The 7,104-nt window shown below is 39.8% G+C and overlaps 1 protein-coding gene across 9 annotated transcripts in view; it reads right to left on the reverse strand.

Annotated features, from left to right (window-relative positions):
- The window catches only part of LOC135222082 (gametocyte-specific factor 1-like), a 534,139-nt gene that overhangs the window by 360,699 nt on the left and 166,336 nt on the right, over positions 1-7,104 (reverse strand). The gene's annotated exons all lie outside the window — the stretch shown is intronic.

Consider the following 7,104-nt stretch of genomic DNA (forward strand, 5'->3'; position numbering starts at 1 on the left):
ATAAACAATAATAATTGCAAAAATTAGGTAGGGTTATGAATATGCACTTGCCAACTTTCACCTTTATCTGATGCTTTGGCAACAAAGGGTTGCCAAAAAAACGTATTTCATTGGCTCTGAATCCCTTAGTATGTTATGTTATGCATCAAAACTTTAGCCTAGGTTATAATTCACACACATTAAAGTATTGTTACTATTTAAATTATAAGCTGTGAAGAAGTATACCATTGCAATTAAGAATTTAATATATGAAGTAGAGGTAATAAAATGACATCTTTATAATAATATAGTTTAAAAAATACTTACCAAGTAATAACAAAGCTATAGTTTCTATTTATACAGCCGCTAAAACTTGAAATTTGATGTAGCGATTCTTTTGTTTTAGTGTACACAACAAGCCCCGCCCTCTCTTGATAAAGAGAGGAACAACTCAGCAAAGTGTCAATTTGCTTGTGTCATCATGTCCATGTGAGGGGAGGAAGGTAGGCTCCCATTCTGTAATTACTTGGGAAGTGTATATAAAAATATTTTAAAAATAAAATGAAGGTTCACACCTACTATACTTACCAAACAATTGCATAGCTGTAAGCTTCCTTACCTGGTAGTCTAAAATTCAAATTTTGGTGGTGCTGCTCCTGTCATTAGTGTAAGTGAAAGGGACCCCGCCCACTTTCGGGAACACCTGGTGCTCCTGAGCAAGCTACCAACAATTTGATGAGTCACAATGTCCATCTGTGGGGTGGAGGGAGGGCTCTGATTGTGTAATTGTTTGGTATGTATACGTGAAACTTTATTTAATTATAAAAACATCATTTCACATAACTGACTTAGCAAACAATTATATAGCTAATTCCACATTCCAAGGAAGGTGGGAATATATAAATTTATTCTTTCCAACATTCAATAAGTTAATGATTTAGAAAAATTAAGATTGCTCGTATTAACATAATGCTTGCAGTACCTTACCTGGTGAGAGAGGAACTGCAGGTGAGTACTGCCTCTGGTCGGTACTCTCATCACCAGTAGGAGACAAGGCAGTAATGGCCAGGTTCCTCCATACTTGTAGTGAGATTTTGTAACCATGGAAGTTCTCCAGTAGTTACAAAAGACATACAATTTGTGCTTGCCCTGGGCAAAGACCAAATCAAAAAATACCATTACCTACAGTAAAATACAAACCACAACCCCACTCATAAAAAACTGGAGGGTACTCCGGGTACATTGTACCCCCAGACTTCACAAAAAACTCAACAACCTCAAAATATACAAGGCGAGAAGACAGTAGGGGGAAAGATTTCCCCTAAGCTTCCTCTCCCAACACCATGCCAGCCACAGATAACGGTCCCAACCTACTACAGTTTTCAAAAACACTGAATTCGATCAACAGAATGTGGCTTGAAGAACAGAAAAAACAAACATATTGTGTCGAAAAGCTAACGATGTCACAACAGCTTATATTTCGTGAGCTTTCACCTTAAGGACAGTTAGTACCTCTCCTCAAACTTGTGAATGGGCCTCTAAAATGAGGCTCCTTAAAAAGAAAGAGAGTTCTTAGAGAGTGGATGGGAGGGGTCTCTCACCAAACACCACAGATGATCCTCGTATCTTCTAAGCCCTACAAAGATAATACCTGATGACTCTTACTGGACATAACATTCACTCCTCTTCCTCTGGTCCCTAAATATTCATCAGGTTTCTTACCACAACAGAACAAGGCCAAGGCTTCAACAGAACTTCATCCTTAGCAAAAAGTCTCCCACAAAAGAGCACACTGCGTCGTTTTGAGTGAAACCATCTCCTTACTGATGACCTGAATTTTGCTCACTCTATTTGCTGTTGCTGAAGCCACTAACAATAATGTCTTCATGAGATTCTTCAAAGAAGCAGAATGTAATGGTTCAAAATGCGGACCTGACGATCACTTTGAGATAATGTTCAGGTTTCGGTCTACTTTCCCAAACTTTTCCACCTTCAATGTATCAAAGGACTTAATTAGGTGACTGATGTCCTGATTGGTCAAAATGTTGAGTCCTCTATGTTTAAATACCGAGGAAAGCATAGATCTATAGACCTTGATGGTAGAGGTAGCAAACTTCCTTGTCTCTCTTAATAATAGGAAAAATTCAGCTACTTGTGCTATAGGGGTCAAAGAAGAAGACACATGACTGTCTGCAACAACTTCTGAAAATACCCTACTTCGACTGGTATAACTGGTAAGAAGTAGCACTTCTGCATCTTGCAATAGCCTCTGCCACTCTGCGAGAAAACCATTTTCCTCCAACAACATTCCTGATAGACTGTCAGGGCCAAGGCAGATAACCCTTTATGGTACCTCTCTAAGTGGGCTTGAGAAGAAATCGATTTTGCGGAAGAAGCCTGGGTAAGTCCAAAAGGAGATTGAGGAGATCTGGGAACCATTCTTTCCTGGGGCAGAATGGGGCCGGCCCATTCCGATGTGACAAACTTGTTGATGACCTCTCTTATGAGTCCAAAGGGGGGGGAAAGGCATACATGTTGAGCACTGTCTAATCCAGGAGCATCACGTCTGTTTTCCACACTTGCAGATCTGGAACAGGTGAGCAGAAGATCGGAAGGCGATTGTTCCTGGAGGTGGCGAAGAGGTCTTTGGATGGTTTGTGCAACAACCTCCAAAGATCCTGGCCAACTCTTGCATTCAAGAGTCCACTCTGTGGGGAGAACTTAGTTGGAGCAACTCAAATTCGTCTGCTAAGACATTCATCTTTCCTTGAACAATTCATGGCAACAGTTCGACTTTGTGCCTGTTCACCCAAAAAAAGATCTTCGGCCACCTTGTTGAGTGGGAAAGAAGTCCACCCCCTACTTGCGGACACACAGCAGGGTCATGGTGTTGTCCATGTAGATCACCATGTTTCTCCTGGCAACTAAAGGAGTGAAGGCCTGGAGTCCTAGAAAGATCATCTTCAATTCTTTCATGTTTATGTGGAGGGTCTTCTGCTAGTCTGTCCATGTTCCTGATAATCTCTTACCCTCTAAGAGGGCTCCCAAGCCCTTGTGAGATGCGTAGGAGAATAACTCTAGGTCGCGGTTCAGAGTGATGAGAAATCCCTTCTTGAAGCTTCTGTGAAAGCCACCATCGAAGATCTAATTTTATTTCCTTTGTAAGAGGAAAGATGAACAAGTCTGGTTGATTCTTTTGGCTCCAACTCGCCTTTAGAAAGAATCGGAGAGGTCTCACGTGGAGACAGACCAAGGTTATGAATGACTCCACTGATGCTCGAGTCCTTAGTAGACTCCTCCATTCTAGGGCTGAGCAGTTGGACAAACTAAAAACTCTTGGACTGTCTTCAGACAAGACCATTCTCTTTGGGGAGAGAAACGCCCAAAAAGCTAGAGTCAAGAAACATCCCTAAATAAGGAGCCTTCTGAGTCAGAGTCATTTGAGATTACTTGCAGGGTTTCCATGAAAAATTTCATCAACATGTAAATGTTCAAAGCACTGACGTCAAGCACGGGCCTCCAGCCCCTGATCCCTTGGGACTACAAAAAGCCTGTTGTAAAAGCCTTTCATCTTTGATTCCTTTACTTTCTCTACGACTTGTTTCCTGGAGGAGTCGAACAAACTACGAACAAGGCATGTCTTTTAGAGGGCGAGAGACCACAGCACGATGATGATGTCGCTTCTTTTCATGCAACAACACTTTTGAGTAAGAGGAAAAATGCACTACACTTATGTCTACACCTTTCCAATGGCGTTAAGTCAAAGGCTATGAGTTGCCTGGCTCGAGAGTTGATGACTGCCTGTGGGCAAACCCCACAGTCTCTCTTCGACCTCTGGTATGTCTTCTCCCGGGTGCAGGGAGTGGGACAGTGACTTTTGTCTAGGAGAACTGGGGGACAGAAAGCCACCACCCTCAGACACAACACTAACACTTGGCACATCACTGTTCTAGGCACTAGTTGATTTTTTGACAAAAGAACAAAAGGACAATCCCAATTCCACAACAGGTTTGGCCAAAAACTCAATTGTCTAGTCCATTTTGGACTATAAGCTGGCAATGGAGTTAAGATTGGAAGCATGGGATACCTGGACAAAAGTTAGTGGAAATGAAGTATGAGGACTAATGATAAGAGTTGTTAGACAAAAGCAGGGAAGCAAAAGTAGACTTCTTTGCCTCTAAAGGCAAAGGAGTTGCTTCAATATCAAAATTACTCTCAGCCCTAAGAGCTGCATTTCTCTTCCCATCTTTTTCCATCTTCTCTAAATGAGACTTAAAAAGTCCTTCCAAGCCTGATCATCTAAGTTATGACATTCAGCACAAGTTAAGTCTTTGCTACATGCTGCCCCAACACTTCACACACTTGGAGTACAGATCATAACACCTCTTAGCCATCCTAGTTTTACAGTCTTCGCTGCAAAACCTAACTGCTGACGAACTAGAGTCCGAATGATTAACTATAGATCTTATTTAGCTAAATGAAAGCTAAAAAGCAACTAACAATAAACCACCACCATGACGGCGATGAAAAAACAACTGCGAGAACCACCTTGGTGGCCAGCAGTAAACGAATTGATGACAGTTATCTCAGCAGTGCCAGGTGTTCCCGAAAATGGGCGGGTCCCTTATCACTTACACTGATGACGGCAGCACCACCGCCAAATAATTTGATTTTTGACTGCCAGGTAAGAAAGCTTACAGCTATGTAATTGTTTGGTAAGTCATGTGAAAAAAATGATTTCCTACAGCAAATTCTTGGTTCATGTTGTATTGTGGTTAGTCTCTCTCTCTCTCTCTCTCTCTCTATCTCTCCTCTCTCTCTCTCTCTCTCTCTCAAATCTCTCTCGTCAGTGTGTGTGTGTGTGTGTGTGTGTGTGTGTGTGTGTGTGTGTGTGTGGTGTATATATATATATATATATATATATATATATATATATTATATATATATATTTATATATATATATATATATATATATATATATATATATATATATATATATATATATTAAACAAAAAATATCAATGAAACATTTCACTTACAGAATCTATTTACTGTGCTTAGACTATGTAAAAACCACAGTTTCCCAAAGTATAGTATATATATATATATATATATATATATATATATATATATATATATATATATATATATATATATATATATATATATATATATATATATATATATATATATATATATATATATATATCAATGAAACATTTATTGTGCTTAAGAGTTTATGTAAAAACCAAAAACCACAGTTTTCTCTCTCTCACACAGTAGTATACATATCCTTTAATAAATAACCAACGACAATACAGTGATACCTCGACATACGAAATTAATCAGTTCCGAGGCGGCCTTCGTAACCTGAGCTTTTCGTATCTTGAACTGCATTTTACACATAAATTGCCTAATTTGTTCCAAACCCTACAAAAACACCCCAGTACATTTTATAATAAAGCTAAATTGACCTATAAACAATGAAATACAAAATTTGGACCATTCAGTACCCAACTTAATATGTACTACTATGTACTACATAGTACCTGTAAATAAAGTGTATAAGTGTACATGGTATACAAGAAATACTGTACGTACATACATACATATGTAGTAAAATATGGAACCTTACCTTTCGAGTGAGGCTATCTCCGAATGTGGCGACAGAGGAGGAGGACAAACGGCAGAAAATTGGTTACGTAGTACGTACACTTAACTTTATGAAACACATTAAAAATGTCAGGAAACAGACTAAACAAATTTTTTTTTTAGTCTTTTTTTATTTTTTTTATTTAAAATTTTTTTTTTCTTTTTTACTTTTTTATACTTTATGTTTTTTTACAAAATTTCAATTTCTTCACCACTTTCAACTTCCTGCTTTTTCGTAGTATCAATTGGATCTTCATTTTTGCTTACTCCTACTAAAGGTCCAGGTAGCTTCTTCTCTTCCTCCGTGATGTACGTCCGACGAGGCATTTTTTTTCCAAAAAAGCTAGTCTCATCACAGTTGAAGACTTGCTGAAAATGTAGCCTTCCTTGAGCATCATCTCGTCGAACGTCTTAATATAGCTTCGCCCACTTTCGTGTCTGAGCTGGCCGCCTCCCCATGCCGCACCAGCAAATAGGTGCCAGTCCATTTACGGAATTTTTCAAACCACCCATGAGAAGCCTTGAAGTCTGGGGTTGGCGTCGATGTCCCTTCTCCTCCATCATCTTCGCCCTAGGCAATCAAATCGCCGAAAATAGCGCTGGCCTTGTGGCAGATTGCAGTCTCGGTTATCGTATCGCCAACGATTTCTTTGTCTTTTATCCAGACAAGACGCAGCCTCCCCATCTTGTCGTGCACGTGGCTCCTCTTGCTAGGCAAAATAGTCCCGCCCTTGGAAGGTGTAGCTGCTTTGATGGCTTCCTTCTGCTTAAGGATGGTGCCTATCGTCGACGGATTTCGGCCATATTCCTTAGCGATCACACTCAACCACTTGCCAGCTTCATACTTCTTGATAATCTCCATTTTTGTACTCCATAGAGAGCATCCTCTTCTCTTCTTTCCGTGAACTTCAGCAACTTTCTTGGGACCATGACTACGTATATATACTGTACATAATTAAGTTATGTAGAATACGTATGTACTAAAGTTCTCACACAGTACGATAAAGTAGTACTACAACGAAATCACTAACAAAATTACGTTAATAAATGAAATAGTATAGAACGAACGAATTCGTCGTGCATACGATAACGATGCTGCTACCGAGTGGCCGAAGAAGAACGCCGCTACGTAGATGCACGATGGGAGAGATGCTGACCAACAGGAGAGCAGGATCTTATGGCAGTGACTAGCATCAGGAACCAATGGGAGAGCGGGAGGATGGTGGCGAGTCCACTCAGTTGATGCGCGCAAGTTTTACAACAACCACCTTTTGAAACCTGAACTATTTTTGTATGTAGAGCCAAAAAAATCTTCGTATTTGCTTTCGTAACTCAAATTTTTCCTTAGTTGAGTCTTTCGTATGTCAATGAAACATTATTTCACCAACAGAATCCATTTATACTGGGCTTAGACTTGGACATAAAAACCACAGCCCTCTCTCTCTCTCTCTCTCATAATTTACAGACAAAATA

Source organism: Macrobrachium nipponense, chromosome 3 (genome assembly GCF_015104395.2).
Source record: "Macrobrachium nipponense isolate FS-2020 chromosome 3, ASM1510439v2, whole genome shotgun sequence".
Lineage (NCBI taxonomy): Eukaryota > Metazoa > Arthropoda > Malacostraca > Decapoda > Palaemonidae > Macrobrachium > Macrobrachium nipponense.